This window comes from Larus michahellis, chromosome 2, assembly GCF_964199755.1.
Source record: "Larus michahellis chromosome 2, bLarMic1.1, whole genome shotgun sequence".
NCBI lineage: Eukaryota > Metazoa > Chordata > Aves > Charadriiformes > Laridae > Larus > Larus michahellis.
In genome coordinates, this window is record NC_133897.1 from 129,519,326 (window position 1) to 129,537,558 (window position 18,233).

General features: G+C 41.1%; 1 long non-coding RNA gene across 1 annotated transcript in view; it reads left to right on the forward strand.

Moving 5' to 3' along the window:
- The window catches only part of LOC141738426 (uncharacterized), a 79,167-nt gene extending 61,279 nt beyond the window's left edge, over nt 1–17,888 (forward strand). Inside the window, exons 2-3 of the long non-coding RNA XR_012585388.1 lie at nt 13,619–13,928; nt 15,949–17,888. This is a non-coding gene — a long non-coding RNA (uncharacterized LOC141738426). The remainder of the gene's footprint in view (nt 1–13,618; nt 13,929–15,948) is intronic.
- The last annotated feature ends 345 nt before the right edge of the window (nt 17,889–18,233 follow it).

Consider the following 18,233-nt stretch of genomic DNA (forward strand, 5'->3'; position numbering starts at 1 on the left):
CACAAAATGTTTGATGGATTTAGGGTTTCATCTGATTTCAGATACAGAATATATATCACAGCTTATCCTGTAAAAGCAGTTGTTAAGCTTGGCCACATGTATACACAGATGCTGATTTTACAACGCATGCAGTGATAGGCACCTGAGAAACTGAGATCGGTGAAAAACTGATAATGTGTTCTTGACACCACAGAGTGTGAAGGGAATTTACAGAGAACAGAGATATTTAAAGTAAAAATGTAAGTGAATTCAGGGCTCTGAGTTAATAGTCACAGCATCTTCGGTCCTTTATTCCTTTCGAAGTAAGTAGGCAAGGGAGCAACAATGCAATGTTTGCTGGAGAGCTCATTAGCACTAATGGTATTACAGTATCAAGCAGAGCTGAAGGGTAAACTTCAAAGAAGTCATCAGTGAAGGTGACTGGGAGGCAGTTTTATTGCCTGGAAGTAGCATGAAACCTGAAAATTCAAAACTGTTCTCAGACCAGAAATCCCAAGGTATTTCCTTTTCGGAAAGTCAGGAAACTGTGGTTTCCAAAATAAAACGTGTTCCCTGGGATCTCAAACACTTCATCTGTATGAGTGAATACAGCCAGGCACCCCAGAAACTCCTGACTTCAGTCTGCATGACACCTGCCATTTCAGTGTCTCACCAGCAGCACCACGGGTGGACCAAAAGGCATCATCCATCCTCGGCTACCCCATCATTCTCCTGTCAACCCAGCAGGAGACAGGTGGCATTCGATACAGAGCTGCCAGTCCTCTGGGCCTCCCAAACACTGGATTAGGATAGTGGATGGCTGCAGATGCAGAGACCCAGGCACCATGGCACCCTTGGTGAAGGAATCCAGGGCCCCGGTGTCGCAGGTCCCTGATATCTGGGCTCTGAGCTCAGGCTGCAGTGAGTAACTAGGCATCTGGAAAAAAAACCTGGCAAGCTCCCTCCCTCTGGCCTGCCTGCCCTTCAAAGCCCGTTGGAGGTTGGTTAAAATAATGGAGGTTGATTTTGGTGAACTAGCTAATTTCAGTGAGTAATAGGATTGAGAATTTCGCTTGCCAGCTCTGCTTGCCAGCTCAGTTTAAAGGCCCTAGGTGGGGTGCTCTGGTAGCTCTCAGGAGTTTGCAAGGAAAGAACATTAATGATTTTTTTTGTTTAGATTTTATTTAGGAAAGACACACTCAGGGTAAAAATAGAAGCTTTAAGGATATTTAGGATAAAAAATCAGAAAACTATTTAGAATAGATTCATAGATCTATGGGTCTAGAGGTTTGCAGTCCTACAGGTTGCTAGAGGTAATAATTTTGTCCTTTGCGAATCAACACACCCACACTGAAAACAACACAAGGCTCGGCTGAAGCAGTACTATATCTCCTAAAAGATAATTTAAGTATCAGAATAGCACTGGAATAATGGCTATCTAGATATTGAAATATCTCTAAAAATCCATGCTTGAGAACCTATTGGAATTTTTAGTAGCCGTTTTTTGCTAAGAAAGGCAGCAGCAGGGATTAAAGGTGTGACTGTGTTTTTTGTGGGGTGGCTAGCTAGATTGAATTATTAAGGGCATCGAACTCCAGAGAAGAATGAAAATTACTTTGGAGTAAAGGTGATCTAAATGGAGAGCTTTAATTTTAAACCCTTTGAACTACAGGAGTGGATTAAGGTCATGTTTGAAAGATTAGATTCTGCTGCCTCAGTTTTGGCTTTGTTTCAAATGACAAACCCAAGTGCAGATAACTTTCAGCTCTGTGGTCCTTCAAGAAAGACAAGTCTGAGTTCAGGCTCACAGTGACCGACCATGGCACCAGGTGTGGAATGGATGGACTGGCCAGCTCACCTCCAGCCCTGGCCAATCAGTCCCTAACATGGGGATGATCTCTGTTTTTTTAATCAGGACCAGGACGTTGCTTATAAAATGTTAAATACCTCTTCAGGCAAAACAAATACCACAAGCTGAAACAAGCCAAACCTGCGCATGCCTAATTTACTGAAGAAAGAACAGAGAACAGTCCATGTTGTCCCCCCTCAGCCTTTCTCAAGGAGAGGACAGAAGGAAATTCACCTTTATATACTTGCCTATGGCTCCAGGAAGTCAAACATAAAACCTTATGTTTCTATCATCTTCCATAAATTCAGAAGATTTTTGAGATGCCTGTGTTTGAATCCGTTCACTGGTATTTCCTTGTATTAGGACTTCTATATCAATTTTTATGCTACAACTAGTGCCATGAACTCGTCTTTTTTTTTTTTTTTTTTTGGTGATTGAAGATGTTGATTTTTATTCTGTTAAGGAATGAGCTGGCCCTTTTTAGGTCTGCTTTTAATACTTCTTATTTGCTCTGTTGTGACAAGATAACCCGAATGAAGTTTCTGGGGGTTACTTAGTCGCTTGCATACTTGTGAATGAAGTGTTCTTAGATATGAGTTGCTGGTTTCATTCAAAGCCACTTTAACTTGTTTCAATTTGTTTGGGTTTTTTTTTACACCTTGGTTAACTGGGTTAATTGACTTTGCTCTAACATATGATAACCCTTACAGATAAATAGTTTTCTCTCAACTATGAAGAAAAATCTGTGTCTCTTTCAACCTTCTTGAATATGTGAATTAATTCATTTGATAGCAGGATTGGATTTCAGATGCCGAGTCTTTGTATATATACTGTATTAAAAGGGAAGCCATATAAAAGCTATTATTGTTGGGACCACAGAAGGGGACCTTTCTTGAAAACGCCTAGAAAGCCAGTGGAAGAGAGCACCTATCTGAAAAAGACAGGAAAATCCCTTTCAAGGCTTTTTAAAATTTTAAGGCAATTTAAGAAAATACAGCAATTCTTAAGCACACACTAATGCGCTCCGAATGCCGCTAGAGAGTACGTTCAAGGGTTAAATGTGTCTTTACTCTTACCTTTGTTTGGCGGAAGAGGGAAAGGAAGGAGCTGTGTAAAGGGACAAAGCTTCTCTCTGCTAGGGCATCTCTCCATGGGAGAGCTCTGCAGGCATCACCTGCTGGACTGAAATGAAAGAGGCCCCCGGCTTGGAAGGAGGAGACAAGGAGGCAGTTTCCTTCTCAAGACATATCAATCTGTGGGGAAGTATGTATTAGGGTTGAATCTTCTGTTTCAATGAGAAAAGGATGACTTGGAAGTCACATTGCCAAGATGATATGAGTGGAGTGTGGGAAAACTGCCTATTTCTTCTTTCTGGACTCTTCAGCTGAAATCCTCTGTCCCTGTATTGGCCTGAATATCATAGAATCATAGAATCATAGGATTGGAAGGGACCTCTGGAGATCACCTAGTCTAACCCCCCTGCCAGAGCAGGGTCACCTAGAGTAGGTTACACAGGAGCGTGTCCAGGCGGGTTTTGAATGTCTCCAGAGACAGAGACTCCACCACCTCTCTGGGCAGCCTGTTCCAGTGCTCTGCCACCCTGAAACAGGAGAGAAATAGGACATGATTACATGGGAAAGAAAAGGAAATTCCCAAGCACCCTACACTCACGCTTCTTTGAACCCCAGCACAGCTCTACAGCCCATCACAGCTCAGCAACACTTGTGCTTTGTTGATCCATAAAAAACCCTCTGTGTCCTTCCCACAGCCTCCTCCTTCACACTTCATTTGCTGGAGATGCTGATGCAACAAAGCAGGCATAAGCATGGGTACTTCCATGCCCAGGTCTAGATTTAGGAGGTGTTAATATATACAGGTCCCCTAGCATCCTTGGTACAGCAAAGATTTATCCAAAAGCCAAGCAAATTGTGATGCTCTTGTCGTGTTTGGGCTGAACTCAAGTCTGATGCTCTCCCTCACCTCTCTCTTTAAAGAGAGGTGGAAGAGAGATAAAGAGATTTATGAATTTAGAAAAAACCCTAAACTACTTCAATGACAATAATAATAAAATAATGAAATAATAATAATAAAGAATAATGAAATATATACAATACCTACAAAACCAATATTGAGCTCCCAGGACAATGATTGCATCACCAGCAGTCACAGGGAAAGTACAAGACTGGATTGAGCAGCGGATGGGAGCTGGATTCAGTATCTGGATTCAGGAATGCTTGGATCGGGATCAAAGGCAGATGAACAGACAGAGTCCTCCTTGGACGCTGGCCATTGAAGAAAGAGGGCTGGCCCTTTTATCCCTCAGCTTTTATACTGAGCATGATGCAGATGGGGTGGAATACCCTGTTGGTTAGTTTTGGGTCACCTGTCCTGTCCGTTCCTCCCTGCAGATGGGACCCCTCTATGCTTTTCCACTTCTGACCCTCCAACAGGGTAAATAACGAAGTTAGCTGGCCTTGGTTGTTATAGCAATAAGTATAAGCAAGAGCCTCTCTGCATACCGTTCCTTGGCATAATTATAAATAATCCGGTCTTATCACTCTGAGAACAAACAGTTTTTGCACAATATACTGTTAATTTCAGAGACTGAGTTGGAAGAGGCTTAGCTGAAAAGTAAAATTACTGAACAGAAAATTGGTTCTGTTTTACCTCAAACCAGGACAGCTCTGTAGTCACACGTGAGGATACACCTGTGCAGCCAAGTGCAGGCAGACCCCTCAGCAGCTTGTTGAGCTGGGTAGGTCAGTGCTGTGGCTGAACAATGTGCTCTCTTGCTTGGTTTCCCAATGAGAAATGCCTCTCATCTGGCCTTGTCAGAGAAGGGCAAAGCAAGCTTTGTTGTATGAGCCTTGAACTGCACACAATTTGGGTTCCTTCTGCAGGTCCTGGAACTCCTGTTCTAGCAGATATTGTTTTTGCGGGGCCAGACATTCAGCCCAGGGAATTCTGTACAACCTTGTAATTCATGAATATTCAGTGGGTTTTCTTACATCATAATTTCTAAAAACAAATGCCACAAGCTGTATTCAAAAATCAATATTTTAGTGAGCTGTATACAAATGATTAGTCTCACGGGCTTTTTTGGGGTACGTAACGTGCAGCTGCTTTTATCTTTATAAACTAAGGTGATATTCCTAATGCGCTGTCTCTCAGGACATATGAAAGAATGTAACATCATTCAGCCAGTTCAATAAAATTCAACTGATGAAATACTATTGAAATAAATATTGAACCTAGTTCCTAAATAGTCCATGGGGCTATGTCTTAAAAGAAATCAATAATAAAGCAGATATGCTGGATTTTAGCCAAGTGAATCGATTTTTACCTTAAAAATAACAAGTCGCTTGACTTGTGTCTTCTTGATACAGTTGGAAAACCAAACAATATTCCATGATCAATATCATACACATAAGTGATTTTTTTTTGCATCTAAATGTGTTGAGTAAACATTATATCTGGTGGCAATAAGTATATTTATTAGTGGTGTTAGGAAGTGTCTCCAAGTAAGAACCTCTACAGATACAATAAAGAGAGAAGCCCTGTGCACAAATGTAAGACTGATGGAAACCTTGACTATATGTAACTATTTATATTCACCTGGTGAGCTAAATTCTAGAAATTACTATTAGCTGTAGGACATAGTTAAATCTTGATATATGAAAGCCAGATACAATTATCAGAGTGTCAACACCATTTTTCTAGTACAGAGGAAATGGAAAGGAAGAACATGCAGTATGTAATATGGTTTTCTACCATCCTTTGTGACCTCTATCCTCAAGTAGTTTTGGAAACAAAGCAAGGTGACTATATTCTCTTTTCCCTACAAAATAGACAGTATTGAAAAGAATTAGTAAAAAAGCAGGATACATGTACACTAACAGACTGAGTTTTAAGGCTTGAACTCAGCAGCTTTGCTCAGCCTGGGCTGAAAAGGCTGAAGCGTCTCTGGCAGCACCTGCTATTTCCAACCTTGATAAATTTTGTCCACTTTCTACAGTCTAGGAGAAAAGCAATTTCACCAGTAGCAGCTCTAAAACCTCATATTCCTGACACTGGTAGTCTACTTTTTTCTACTTCGACTGTAATTAGAGAGAAGACAAAACAGACTTATCCTTCACAGGACTGCTGGAGGATCAGAGAGCCCAGTGGGGACACCTGTAGGGTATGCTGGCAGGTGACACGTGCTTGATGGCCTCCAGAGCCAGCTTTGAATTTTTTCTCAGCTTTTTCATATCTTTATGATTCTAAGAAATATTTAAATTAACATCACAAAAAGAATGAGGGACTGAAGTCTCCTGCATCAGACTTTAAGACAACCTTGTACTTCCAGGATGAGGACGAGGACACATTCAGGTAGGCAAATGCTCCCTGCAGGTTCCTCTGAAGTCACAGTCCTCACAGACACTTCCTTGGAAGCAGCCGGGCTTTTCCCTGTTGGAAATAGGATGCTGTGCTAGATGGACTGTGTGCCTCATCCACCATGGCAGTTTTTGTGCTCCTGTCTGCTCCAGGGATGCTTCAGTAAACTGTGTCAGGAATCTGGGGCCAAAAGTGACAATGAATCCTAAAAAAAAAAATGTTCTGCATAAATATGCTACGGAATTTGCCTGTGGCCAGCACCACTGACCATGTTTCCTAACATGAAAAAGATGAATACATAAATGCTCTGCTGGCAGTGTATCAGAGAAAGAGGCTGATATGGCTTGCCAAAGAAACATCCTGGATAGAAGCAGTATGTGCGACATCTAAAGAGAAGAAAAAAAGGAGAATGAGTCTGAGTAGGATTGAATTAGTAATGGCAGAAGTTAAAATCTCTATTTTTAGAAAGATGTTAAAATGTCTGAGTGCTTCATGCATTTCGGATCTGTTTGATTTGTTTGCTTAGTTGGATTTGAATATATTTTAGATAAGTTATGTTGCCTCTGTTAGTATGGAGGTGGCAAAGTCCTATGTTCAAATCAAATTTTAAATGATTTTTTTAACTGGTAACTGGCTCCAAATATAGATTTTGCTTTCACATGTGTTAATCTAGGCTAGCAATCATAGCGACTAATAGTATTTAACCCTTGCAAACAGCCTAGCCTGATGCTATTTCTGCAGACTGGTCTTACCCAAACTTTATAAGTTAGAATCTTTCTTCAGGAAAATGAACCCAAATCATACTCTTCACCTCTAAATCTCCCACGTTGTATTTAAAACCTTCCCTTTCACTTTTTAGATATAGCATGCTGCAAGCTGTTATCCCTCCAGCACTGTTCTGCAATTGGGATAAATATCCAGGGATAAATATCCAATACAGTAGTCTGTATGTTGTTGACTCTAACCATTTTTCAGAAGTATCACGCTACCTGGGGCTGTAGGAAAAGCCGCAGATCCTGGATCCACATGGTTGTGTGTTAACTACCATTTAGACCATACAGAAAATACGCTGTTTCTCCTAGTCAGACAGCAAAGTTTCAAATAATGAATAAATTTGTTGGGAAATCAGAATGATTCCATAAACATAATAGGCATAAAGTGCAGACCCCCTGGCGTTTGAAACAATCTTATGCTTATACATAGTAGATACTGGATGGTTTTTGTGTTCTAGACTGGCAATACTATATGTCCAAGGATCATAGACAGTTTGTTTCCTTTGCCCTTTTTTTCTGCACAATATGACATCCCAGAATGTGATACATACATGATTTTGGTGTCACTGTGTACACTTTCCCAGCTTTTGTACCCTGATCAATGGTACATGGAATGGTGACTGGATTGCCCCAAATGTCTTCTCTTATGTGAGTATCATGTGGAAAGAAAAGTCTCTAAGCACTAATCTGTCAATAAAAGGGCTCAACAGGAGACAGTTCTGGAAAACTGGATGTGCCCACAGCTGTCTTCAGTGGTGCGGCTCCCACGCAGTGGGCAGCAGCGTCTTTGCAGATTAAGCCACTTAGCAGAGTTAACATGTTCACAATTTCACTTAGTAGCAGAGTACTACAGCAAACACGCATCTCAATTACATTTATTGTTAGTGAATCCAATGACGGAACTACACGGTATTTTGAATATTGTTAGAGGGGAAAACCCCCTTTTTTCACCATTTACTTTACCATTTCCATGATCTTTTGGTATCATATCTCAGTCATCTGAGATTCTCTCCTCACGTGTGATGAGGTGGCATCATGCCCAGAAAGGCAATAGCTCTTGTTTAGTCTTTTCCTTGCATGTTTTGGAATGAGGCCACTAATGAAGCTTGCTAATTTGCATTTTGATATTTTTCCTTCCCCCATCCCTTTTTTTCCCCTCGTTTCCCCTTCTACTTTTCTTCCTCAGTCCGAGAATTTCAAGATAGCTTTTCAGGGGGGATTGTTTTCCATGCTTTCATCTCTACCTCCCTCAGCTGTGCTATTGTAAATGGCTTTGTTTTTCTTTAATGGATTTTCTTGTAGTGGTGAATAATTGTTTGGTTCACTGCTTCATTTTTCATGCTTCATTTGCCTCATGTTCAAACTTTTGCTCTCCCTTGAGCAATTCACTTTTGTTGCTTCTGCTTTGCCCTGCAGCCTGTGGCTAAGACGAGTGCTCAGCCTGGAGTTCAGGCTGGGCTCCTCACGGCAGCAGCTGTGCCTCGCTTTACTTCTGGTTTGCTGGTTTCTGTAGCATGAAAGCGTCATTTTCCCAGTGGTGTTTTGTGTCTCTAGCTGGTGAGAAGCAACATGGAGCAGGTGGATTAGCCTGCAGCAGCTCGGGGGATTGGCAGCTGGTGGCAGGAGAGCAGGCAAAAATTTCCTATCTTTGTGATAAAAACCAGAGCATGAAATCAGAAGACAGGTAAGACCCAGCTGTTGATCAGTTTTCTCTTCAGCTTGTCTTTAGAATCTACTTCTTTCAAGTGTTACTCAATACTTGCAAGTCCGTTCTAACATAAATGACCACAAGTAATATGTCATCGTAGGTATGACCGTAAGTGTGACTATTTCTACTTTAAAATATGCTAGAACAGGAAAAAAAAATAATCATGCAGTAATGGGGATCCTGACTTTCTAGATGACTTGAAAGGTTGCATCTAGATGGAGTGGTGGGAAAGCATAGTAATTCTGGCCTCTTCAAAGCGACAACATCATGGCCCTGGATGGAGTTTGCACCTCCAAACCCTTCCAGAACACGTGCCGGGCACTCCTTCACATGAAAACCAGGGCATAGGACAGGTTAAGGGTCTCCTATGCACTTTGGTCTGATTCAGAGGTACGACTGGACCCCTGATGTTCATGGTCATCTGGGCCTTGGAATGTGGAAACATTTCTCTGCCCCAAAATCAAATGGAGCCAAAGACTCCATATTGAAATGGATTTGATGGTATTAGAAAGTGAATGCTTGCTTATTCACCATGCAGTAAGCTCCAGACTGTTACAAGTTTCTCCCATTAACAAAAAGCAGAGGAGAATCAGTGTGTGTTTACACCAAAGGCATTCCCAAACACAAACGTGCTGAGAAGCTCCATGAAAATGCCCTTAGCTCAACTATTGGCAGTGGTATAGGACTGGAAGCTCTGCTGAGTATCAGGGATTTCTCATTATTTTTAACACACACATGCCTTCATTTTGGAGAATAATGCAAGAATCACTCTGTTCCATACTAAGTGATATCAGGGAAGAAACGAGAGCAAAGCTAGCATGTCAGGAGCAGTACTTGTGCGGCTTATTTCGTGTTCTGTGTAAGCCACGTCTGCAAATATATTTGCATTTGGTGATTGCTCATCCTGTGCAGAGAACTAAATTATTCCATCATCTGAAGTAGAAATAAACCCATTCACGTCCATCTTGCCAGCGGGAGAACGGTGAGTAGCTGGAATGAGGCCAGTCCATTCTTGGAGGTTACGCATTTTGAGTGAAAAGTGCTTCGTTTCACTAAGGGAAAGAAGAGTTGACCAAACATAGTGTGTAATTCCGTCTCTACAATACAGTATTTTTCCATAAGGTCACCGGCTACTTCAGGAGTTTGGTCAGGTACTACAGAAATGGTTACAGAATAATGACATTTCACCACCTACTTTTGCCCTTTTCTCCACAGTGTTTCTTGTAGCAGATGCCAGCTTCAGGGAGGGCACATGGATGTCAAAATTGCAGGCACATTGTGTATTTGTTTCTTTTCCAGATACCATGGCCTAAATCATGCGTTTTAATCACTCTGAAGGAAAACAAAATAAGAACAATAAGATTCCAGATAGATTTAGGCAAAAAGAACTGGTTACCTGATTACAATAAAGTACACCATGTGCCTACTACTTCCCCCTGCATCATTAGCATAAGTATGACCCCATCAGTTATTGTAGTCTTGTATCTGTTCAATGCGCAGCTCAGAGATACGTATTCTCATTTTGTGAGAAATACCTTTATTTGAACATTCAAATTCAATGGTAGTATATATAAAACTGAAAAATACAATACAATGGTGTTTTGCAAAAAAACCCAGCTTTCTAATAAACTGAACAGTTGTGATTTAGACTTTCTTGTGATAATTTCTACATTTCAAACTGATGCTTTGGTTGGCTTTATTTCAGGTAAAATATCAAACCAACTCCCTATCGTAACGTTGCCCCGAGCAAAACACTGAGTTTCAAATCTTCCTGAAACAAATGGAGACAGCCTAGAGCTGGCCACAGCCTGGGTCCCACTGAGCTGGTAGAGCCAGCAAAGAAGTGCAGATGGTGGTGGGATCACTGGGTATGTTACAGGACTGTGAACTGCAGGTGATTTCAGGCTGCTAGAAGGTAGATGGAAAGAACAAAGACTAAATAACTCTTCAGCCCCCCTTGTGAAATACGTAGTTGACTAGAGTGTGCTATGTTCACTGTATTTCCCGTTCCTGTCCCCAGATAAGGTTCATGTTAAACTGAACAGGTCCAAGAGCCTTTTTCTGACCCTGAGACCAAGTGCACAGGTCACATCCATGTAGCTCACTCTCCTTCTTCCACCTCAAAACAAAACCAAGGAAACTGCAGGGAATCTTCATCTGTATACAAATAGGGAATATCCCATGATCTGTGTCACCTTGCAAAGCATTTCAATGTTGTATGGGGACTGCAGTTCCCATGGGCCAGAGCCGTATGTGGCAGGGAGCACGCTATTAAACAACACATGTTATCATGGACATAGCTTGAGCCTCTGCCCTGGTTCTTTTTCATTTCCCGGTATAGACAAACTTATATGTCTCTGGCCAGTCAGGATGAAGGAAACCCTGCAGGAGCCAGCTCTGCCAGGGCGTTGTGCCTGGTGGGGGCTTGGCAAGAGATGTGACCTTCAGGAGAGACCTCAGAGCTGGTGGTGAGACAGTGGCTCTTCAGGAGGCTTTGTGTGGAGCTGAAAGAAGTCTAACTGGAGGAAGACTGATTTTGTTTCGAGGTCGCTACATATTTAGGCCTGTAAGTTGATTATATGATGTAAAAACTATGAAGAGTGAAGAAATGAACCACAATGACTACATGCTCTGAAATGCTCAGGATGCTTTTTTATTCATATGAAGCTGGCTATTTATTTCTAACGAAGGGCATTTTGGGAAAATGGATGTAGATTAGTAGTGTATTTCGTGTTATGGCAATTTAGACGTTTACAGACAAGGCAGCCATAACATTATTACCTTTCTGGTAATAATGCTTTCTTCTGGTTTCTGAACAATTTTTTTTTGGTACTTTCTCATTAAGAACTCAATCAAGACATTAACTATATGTAACCTTTTACCTAAGAGAAGACTGCTGACAGAAAAGCTTATTTTCTTCCATACAAATTAAGAGAGCAGGAGGCTGAGGGAAAAGTTAAGGAATAAGGCAAGAATAAGTAATTATCTTTCTTTTTTTTTTTTTTAAATCAGGTAAATGCATTATATATATATTATTCTGGAGAACTCCTAGGTAATACTGGCAATATCGCATTAGTCTGGAAAAAGGAAATGATGTGATGCTCTTCATAGTTGCACATTAACAGAGTGATCCCATGTTTCCAAAGGAAGCACAGACATGTTGTCTCAGATCTTGTCTCTTTCAGCAAACTGACTGATTTAACTTCAGGCTAGACTGTACATCAGTTTAGTTAAACCAGAGCTAAGGTTTGTATAAGTGCTCTTTGGTCAGTTTATCATGAGGTTTTGTAGATGTAGCCTAAATCGATATACAAGACATTCAAAATAAAATCATAATAAAAAAATAATGCCAAGGTGAGATTGAAACAAATATCCAGACAAGATTTAAATACTGCTTTAAATTAGGACCTAGGCACATGATTGACTTACAAAGGCGTACCAATTTACAGCCTATTGCTACAGCAGCCCACCCCAACACCCAGCCCAGCTCTGCCAGTATGTGCTTCGGCTGTAACTCAGTTATGTCTGTGCCTGAACTCTGAAACAGAGTCGGAAGAAACAAGCACCACCTATCTTCAAGGCTGCAGCTCTTCGGGATGAGCTTTATTTCCCACAGGGGCATAATGCATAGAAGTTAAGGCCATTGAAAGATTTCCTTTCCTACTTTCCTTTCCTGCTTTTTTGTTTGGTTTGTTTGTGATTTTTATTTTCCCCTTGTCTTGCTGTTGAAAGTGGAAGGTGAAGGGGAAAGGAAGGACAGAAGCAGGAAGAGGGAAGGAAGCCACTGTTATGTTTCTCAGACTGAAGCAGCTGCAAGTCTTCTTGACCTTCATGTGGACTGCACAAGAGGAAGACAAAATTGCCCCCTCTCCATGCCCTTTCAATGTTGTCAAGGTGGCAGTCCAATTAGTGCTCTGTGCTAGGCATACAGAATGGCAGGGTTTTATTTAGTCACAAACATCTTCATCTCTGCTGAATGAACAGCAACTTATTCAGACTTCCTCAGACTGCACAACCAGCTCCTATTAACAGTAATTAGAGTGAAGTATGTGCATTGAGGGAAAACATCTGTAAATGATGAAGAGATGGCAAGCCTGGTCTTAATCCCTCCCAAATAGTTATCCTCACATTACAGCTTGAAGTATCTGCCTGCAAAATGTCTTCAAAAGGGTTTGGAACTTGCCTTTGATAGGGAAAAACTTAAAAGAAGTGATAGATCTGGTGTTGCAGGACATTTGAACTGACTGGCTATACTAGATTCAACAGAATAGCCATCATCAAAAATAAAGAAAAAAGTTTAAAGCCCCTGCATAGCGTAAAATCAATTTTTGGAAGCCACAAAGTAGGATCACAAGGTTGATCTAAGTACTGGGACTGCATGACTTCAGATGTAGTTAGAAACAGGATGGGGACTTAACTGTTTGGGGAACTTCGGTAAGTCACACTACAAAGCTGTATTTCAGCTTCTTTGTCACCTCTGCAGGCTGCACATTTAGGGGTCACATTTCTCTGAAGGGTTGTAGGGATTTCTTTCCTCAGAAATATTCGAAAGTGGGACATGTTTGAAATTTTTACTGAGGAAATTTGATTATGAATTGATAATAGCTCAGTGGTGTTTATTGATTGTCAATGCAAAATGATGTCCTCCTTGTTTCTCGCTAGGAATCAGCCCAAGCCCACAAAAGTCAACATGAAGGAAATATAAGTCAAAAAATATGTTTAATTTCTGGCCATTGCAGTCACAGTTATCATAAAGCTCTGAATTAGTAATGGTTTTTTAAAGGCAACTCCAATAAAACACTACTACCATTTCTATTGAACTAGTCAATGTTAAACAAATAATAAAAAGATTGAGTAGCTTTTACTAACTTTATGACAGTTATGACTCATGATATGACAGAAAGTATAATATTTTCCTTTATCTCTTTTCAGGGCACTAAAAAAAATGGCTTATTCCATTGCTCCAAACCCAAGGAAAAAATTCTACTGCTCTGAGTAAAAATTCCTATTCAAGGGCAATATGTGGCGTGGAAGATAGCTGGGAACAGGGAAGATGCTGGAGGTTCCATGGCAGGATTCTCAAGATGCTTTCTTGTCCTCTCCACACTCTCATCCTCTTCTCAACGCACAGCTTTTCTCAACTTAGAATAAAATGGTTAAACAAGAGAGGACACCTACATGATGGAGAATACTTAGCACATTGATAGCAAAGTCCTCTCTTTTACATCATTTTTACTACAAGGTTGCTGTTGGTCCTATTTATCACAATGTTCTCTTACTTGAAAGTAGGGGAAAACTATTTCTTATACAAAAGGTCCATGATGCCTGCACAAATACAAATTTTAAAGAAGATACCAGTGAATATTTTCATTAAGTTTTTTTTCCCAAATTACTGCTTCTGTTATAGAAATGATTATGTAAAAAATGGTAGCATAAGCAAAACTTCCTACCTTCCTATAACAGGATTAGGTTATTTCACACTATCTCTCTAAAAAGCTGAAGAAACTTAATTCAAAAGTCAGCTTAATATTAATCAGCTAGAGAAAAGTCGCAGGTCAGGTGTTGTTTTATTCCAACATAAGTTATGATGAGGGTGAGGATAAGGATAAGGATAAGGATAATGATAAGGATAAGGATAAGGATAAGGATAAGGATAATCCTGCCCTCTAAGGTAAGGATGAAAGAATAAATCACCCTCTGGACATGCTAACTCAGAATTCATGCTTAGCTTTTAGTTGCTACCATTGCTTCAGCCAAATTTCACCCTTAATTTTTGGAAGTTGGTATCAAGGGATGCTCACACATTTGATTTTTGCCTTGAAGTGCATTTGACTTGAGTTTTGGTTAGCCTTTCTGCATGGTCTTTGGAGGAAGGAGCCTCCACATGCTCTCTCACCTGTGAGTCCACTAAAAAGACAATCGGAATTAAATAGTTTGTTGTAGATCACCAGTGAGATTCTTATCCTGTTAAAGTAAGTAGTCATGTCCATTAACATCAATAGGGCCAGGATTGTATCCTAAACCTGTACAATGCTGCACCTCTGCAGGGTTAGCCCCTTCTTGAAACAAAGAGGAGCCATCTGGTTCAGAGCCCATTTCTTGTGTGTCTCAAAAAGAAGGGAACATAAACAGCCGTGTCGGACAACTGCAGCAAAAAGCACGTGAACAGGTCTGAAGGGCACCTTTTTCTTTGGGTAACCATGCAAAGTACTAGGATGTCCTGTAGTAAGCTAACAATAAAGCCTGTTGTTGACATCCATTTTTACCTCAGTAACGGAGGAGGTAATTTATAGGCAAAATTCCTGTTCACCTTATACCTGAAAAAGAGCACAATGTTACAGGACAAAATAAGACTCAGGCCTGTTTTTTGAAAAAATACACTGGGCTTGTTCTTTGTTATTGCTCTCTTCTCCCAAGTACTGTAATTGAACAATCTTTATTTTTACAAAAGTGCTGTTTCACACAAGCTCTTAGTGCTTGAGGATCAATGAGAGATGCTGGAAGGTGAAATTTAGACTGACAGAGGAAAAAAGGGCTTTTGCGGCACATTCCATTATTTTTAAATAAATGACCTTAATGCATGCGTTAAGCAGGAGCTGGCCTTGAAGAAAGGCAATGGTAAAAGCACTGCCAGCTGGACTGGAACATGGGCCCTTTGTTCCAAATATTACGTATTTATTCTGGATCTAAATGAATATAGGATTTTTTTCCACGCTTCTCATAATGAAGTGAATGCCTGCCCTCCCCCAGGGAACTGACACTGACCAAGAGGCAAGCGGTTGTCAGACACTGCCTGCAGCAAAGCTTACAGCTGCTCCAGATCAAGCCGCACTGAAGAAAAGACTATTAGGTCTCTGGGGGATGCAGATAATAGACAAAAATGATAATGTATGTGCACAAAAGTAGAGGACAGTAGTGCTTTCTGGGATTAAGAAGCAGGCAAAAAAAATGGTTTTGTTATACCCTGCAAAATGATTGCTGACTCTCGTTTTAGGATGACCCCTGACCTGAAGGAAAATAATGGATGGCCCATCTGCTTGATACACAGGAATCCTCAGGCACCATTTTGTCCTATTATGTCAAAACTGGTGCTAGAATTATGAATGTGTTACCATTTGTCTTTCCTTTGTTACATGAAACAAAGGTACCAGATACTTAACAAAACTCTCCCCCCCTTCCAAGTATCATTCCCCCTGCATAGGGATGAAATAGAAACAGGTCTTCCTCCTGCAGTCTTACTTCTCACTCTGTTTTCATTACAGAGGAAGCCATCCATCTCAGCTCAGAGCAGACATTTCTTCAATGAACTATGGATGGCCTGAGAACTGCTAATAGGTTATGGAGACTTTCATTACTGTGCTGGTCATCTGAACCTGGGCCAGCTGGGGAGACACTGAAGAGCATTATTGTTTGTCAGCTGTGTGAAATAGATGAGGGAATCTATTCTGCCGTCCCCTTTATAACACCAACAACATTTCCAGCTCTCTCAGCAGCTGAGCGAACGATTTACGAGAATCTGAACTCTTTCCCCTCAGTAGCTGTACTGTTCAGGCTGAGGCTGAACCGTGTTGAACAGGGAGGTTGGGCTGGGGTTCCTATGTTATGACTCTGTCATGCTAGAAGGAAAATAGCCAATTCCATGCCCATCAACTCCGGAGACTGCGCAAGAAGCTGGAACCAAAATTGCAGAACCGAGACTTACTTCTGGCATTTCTTTCACAAATCGGAGCTTGGCACCTACAGTTCCAAGTGACTTCACTGATACTCAAGAAGGTTGTTTATTTTACCTTTATAGACATGAAAAGAGGAACGTGGAAATAAGAAAACAGTACTCCTTGAATCTTACCACTCACCACAAGCAGGAAGCGGTTCTTGTATCCGGGTGGTTTTCAATGCATTTTGTTATTTCTTTCATCTGTTGTGTGAAAGATCGTTCTCCTGGGCCTGATCTAGGACAGAAGGAGGTGGCATTGCTTACAGAGAATAGCACGGTGATCAGCAGTTGCAGGCACGAAGTTACCGTGCACATTGCCTGAAGTGTCCCCGTGTTTGTACTTTCTACACAATCTGTTCCTGTTGGTACTGTTGCTGGGAGCATTTATTCTAGCAATCTCCTGCATGCAACCTTCATTCTGTCCTTTACCCTGCAGCAAGCCTGGGCAGATGGAAGTAAGTTGGCTCTCAACTGTAATCCCAAGCCTTGTGAGTCTCCTTCTGGTTGCCCAAATGCATCCTCCAGCATCATCCAACAGCTGCAAGGCTGTGGTCAAAGATTTCTCCCCAAGGAGAAAAAGAACTGGCATAGATCCGAAAGGCACGTCAGCAAGGCATAATCAAATCTGCCGAGTAACACATAGGGTTGTTATTTCAATTGCCTTTGCAGAACAGCTTTGCGTGATGCACACTGCTAAAAACATCAGCACTGGCATAATATCCCTCACTATTAAGGAGCTGCATTGGCTGTTGATGGGAACGGGAAGAGAGTGTAGGAATGCAGCTCCTGGGCTGAGTTTTGTGCAACGTGAAAGCAGCACCTTGTGACTGGCCCAGTGATCCTTGAGAACTGTTTGTAGCTGGCCTGGAAGAGAGATAGAGAGAAGGACAGAAAAAAACCCAAACAAACAGAGAACTTCAGGGAACAGTCCACCATAATTCCCAATATAAACCTGGGTAAGCATGGCAAGCTCTGTGGGATACCAGGTGGGATACCAGGTGACAACTCTCTAGAATTTTGCTCAGATAAATGTCCCCAGCTATGATGTCACTATATAATTACATTTATTTGATGTGGGGTGACAGTTAGAGAAATCTGACTCACTTGTAGGAGCCTCAGAACAAAGGTCAGTAATAACACCTTGCATTTATGTAACATTTTTTCGTGTCTGGAACACAGAATGCACCTAATGGTTTATCAGCATCTTCATTAGGCAGATCTGTTACAAAGGTATGGGGAAGCTTAGATGCATAGAAGTTAAATAACTTGTCTGAACAGGGGTTCTGACTCAGAGCCGAGAATATAATTTAGAATAACCAAGGCCTCATCTTCTTTTTAACCACTAACCTACAATCTGTTTTAAAATATTTTTGCTTTTGGATCAAAAGATAAAAACTCAGTTTAACTTATGATATATAGATAACTTGATTTCAATGCAAAATCCTCAGTGCCATTCAGTTGTTCAACTGCCTGAGATAAATAAAATGCTAAAAATATTCCTGTCTTTCTAGTGATTTATAGGAATATGAATCACAAGCACTAAGAAGGCGTGACATGCACACTGACATTTTAATACAACATTTCCCAGTAAATACCAAATCCCGTCCTCCAGATTTGTAAAACCAGAGACAAAAGCCACGATGCCATCACAAAGCAGCAGTTCTTCTGTTGTAACATCTGCCCTTCGCCTGTAGCGCTTCTGCTCCCTTCTCTATTGGGCCACAAAAGGAGAGCTTTTCCCCGAGACCCAGCTGGCCCTGGCCTGATACCTCAAAGCATGAGGATTTGTAGTTCTTATCATGTTCTCATCTCAGGCTGAGCTGCAGATGCTGC